This window comes from Pipistrellus kuhlii, unplaced genomic scaffold, assembly GCF_014108245.1.
Source record: "Pipistrellus kuhlii isolate mPipKuh1 unplaced genomic scaffold, mPipKuh1.p scaffold_m20_p_3, whole genome shotgun sequence".
NCBI classification, from domain to species: domain Eukaryota; kingdom Metazoa; phylum Chordata; class Mammalia; order Chiroptera; family Vespertilionidae; genus Pipistrellus; species Pipistrellus kuhlii.
In genome coordinates, this window is record NW_023425529.1 from 44914086 (window position 1) to 44917152 (window position 3067).

At 44.7% G+C, this 3067-nt stretch overlaps 1 pseudogene; it reads right to left on the reverse strand.

Moving 5' to 3' along the window:
• Positions 1-2182: 2182 nt before the first annotated feature.
• LOC118730498 lies at positions 2183-2755 on the reverse strand (annotated as a pseudogene).
• Positions 2756-3067: the final 312 nt, after the last annotated feature.

Genomic DNA, 3067 nt, shown 5'->3' on the forward strand with positions numbered 1-3067 from the left:
ACACACACACACACACACACACACACACTGAGTGGCCAGATTATTATGCATTCAGAGATCATAATAATCTTGCCAGTCAGTATATATATATTTGGCATGCTCCCAAATGCGGGCCAAGGGGAGGTATTTTCATCAGTGTCCCCACTTCTGTGATCCCTAGGTCGCCTCCAAAACTGGCTCTGCTTTATTTCTGGAAGGAGAGTATTTGTGGACCTAGGCAGGTGACTCTCCAAGACCTTACTCATGGGGCTCCTGCCCATCCTCTGCCCTCTACATTCCACTCATCCTTACCTATCAACATGTGTCCACTACCTCCAGGAAGGCCCTCTCTCTGCCTGTCCTTCTCTGTAACCCTCAGTTCACCTCTCTTCTCTGTAACCCTCAGTTCACCGCTCCTCTCTGGCAACAAAGCAGAACAGACTTTGCTGGGCCTTATCCCCTCACAGTTTCCTGTAGATGAGTCAGCCCACTTTACACTCCTCAAGGACAGCAGCTGCATTCCCCCTCCACTCCAGAGGGCAGAGGAGAGTGAGGACTCAAACTACTCCATTGACCCCTGCCAGGCCTTGTCACCACTAAACTCCCACTGATATATTCTGCTCTTTGCTATACAATTTGCGTTTTATGTTGTATGAGCACAAATGACTATAAATTTCCCTCCCTTAACATCCAGACACCCAGGAGAATATCGCTGCTCTTCACCCAGGGTCCTGGGCCCCAACACCTCCTTAAAGACTGCGAATTCCTGCCTTGTTGTCTTCTAGACAATTAGATGAAATTGTCACTTGGGAAGGTGGCAAACGCTCTACAAATACCAGGCCTCTCTGGAGGCCCGGCTTACGGAATTCCAGATCCTTTGAATGGGCAAAGACCACATGGCCATCTGCTCTGAGTCCCTGCCCAGTGCCCAAACCTGGGACTGCCTCTGTGGGATGCGGATGAGGCAGGCAGCCCTCTTGACTGGAGGACATTTTATAAAGTCCTTCATTTGAGCAGAAATCTGCCTCCAACAGCTTCCACACTTTGGTCTGGGTGTGCCCCTGGGAGTCACAGAGATTAGGTCTGATTTCTCTTCTCCTAGATGATAGTCCTTCAGATATTTGGTATCACAGAGAGTGGAAAGGAAGAGAGTAGAATGAAGGTTAAGTCTACATTTTGTTGCTGAGGAAGACTGGGACCAGAGAGGAAAGGACGGTGTTATGGTTGCAGAGTGAGTTAGCCTGACCTGGCCTAGGCCTCCTAACACCACTGAGGACACGTTTCTTACCCAACAAGCTTTCTTTTCTCAAGGCCAAACTCTCCCCCTCTGAAATCTGACTTTAATCTACTCAGTCCAATTTGCTTCTAATTGCAAATGCACATTGTCTTCCTGATTGAGTTCACCCAGTAGTGTAAGCATTGTCTTGTCCCTCCCCCCCCCCCTTCCAGGGGCGTAGATAGTACAAAGTGATCAAGAAACACTCACTGGATGAAGGAACAATCAAAGTAGCCGAGACCCACTGAGTTCCTTAAGTGTTCTATCAATACATGCTTCACTTCTTTCATCCCCAACCAGAGCTTCATTTAAATGTTTGAAGGAAACAAGTGAGGAGATGAGAATGTAGTCTGGCCCCTTCAAGAGGTGAAGCCCTATCTTCTAGGCAGCTGGCATACCCCTGCGCTGCTCTTGTTAAAGTATTGAAACACTACGTTGTGTCCCAGTCAGTAGATAGTCACTGCCCGAGCTGTCCAAGTCCCCCCACTCCATCTTGTTTTCCTGGGAGCCCTCCCTGCCAGCAGCTCTAAGGAGCAGGCATTCAAGCTTGAAATCCTTTTGCTGTAAAACTTAAGCCTGGACTTGGCTGTCAGACCACAATCCCTTCACTTAACCCGTGGGTCCGGATGACTCTTGGGATTCAGAATCTTTCAGATTTCAGAAAAGACACGTAGTGCATATACTGTGTAAGGGAAACTACAGTGGGGCTTGAGGTGGCACCTGAAACCATGGAATCAGACATTGATATTTCTGCAATGAAATGTATCAACATTCACACTAAGTGGAATATATGAAAATGATAAATAGCTTCATGAAAGTGAATTACAAGTAACTTTTGGTCTTTAGAGTCTTCTGGAGTTTGGAATTGTGGGATAAAAGTCTGAACTATATACTGCCTTTTAATTTATTTTTTCTTTTCTATAAAACAAAAATTGCATTTTGTTATGTATTTATTAAAGACAATCATTTATAGTTTATAAAAAAAATATTGCCCTGATATACACAAAAATTTCCTGATAGTGTTAATTAAAAACAGCTACTCCCACTACCCCTTGTGTCCACACCAATATTCAATCTAGATTGGTTTAATCTTGAAGTGTAATCCAAGACTAAAGACCAAACACTTCAGATCCTGGACAAGATAATAAAATACTCATAAGCTTTCTGGGTCCTTGGATTGATTGATATCAACAAGGGACCCAATTTTTGGTGCTGTGAAAGAAATGTGTTCATCTCCAATGATGATTTCAAGCTCCTGCCGGCTCACTCGATCAGGGGAAGGCCACAAAGCATCATCCTCTTTGGTAATTTCACTGTCATCAATTATTCTCTTCAGTTCTTCCATCACACTCTTATGTACATAGCCTCTTTTCTGATCATGACATCATTTTTGTAATTGCTGTTGTTGGCATATCTCAATTTCCCACTCGGTCAGAACTCAAATTCCAGAAATTTGTGGCTGAACTTGCCCTTGTGATGCAGATAAAAGTCACTCTCCATGGCTATGATATTGCCTAATATATATATTTTCCACTTCTTCGAATATATATATCTAGAGAGAGAGAGAAAAAGAGAGAGAGAGAGAGAGAGAGAGAGAGAGATTTCCTATATAATAAGAGAGAAATATGCTAATTATCCGTTATGCCCTGAGGTGTATCAACCAACAGCGTAACAACAGGATCACGGATCTGCAGGAGGGTGGGGCATCAAACTACTAGCGGGCAGCAGAGACCCACAGGAGGGGGCAGAGCAGCAAGACATGAGGGGGGAAGGGGAGAAGAGGATAGGAGGAACTACAGGAGGGTGGCAACG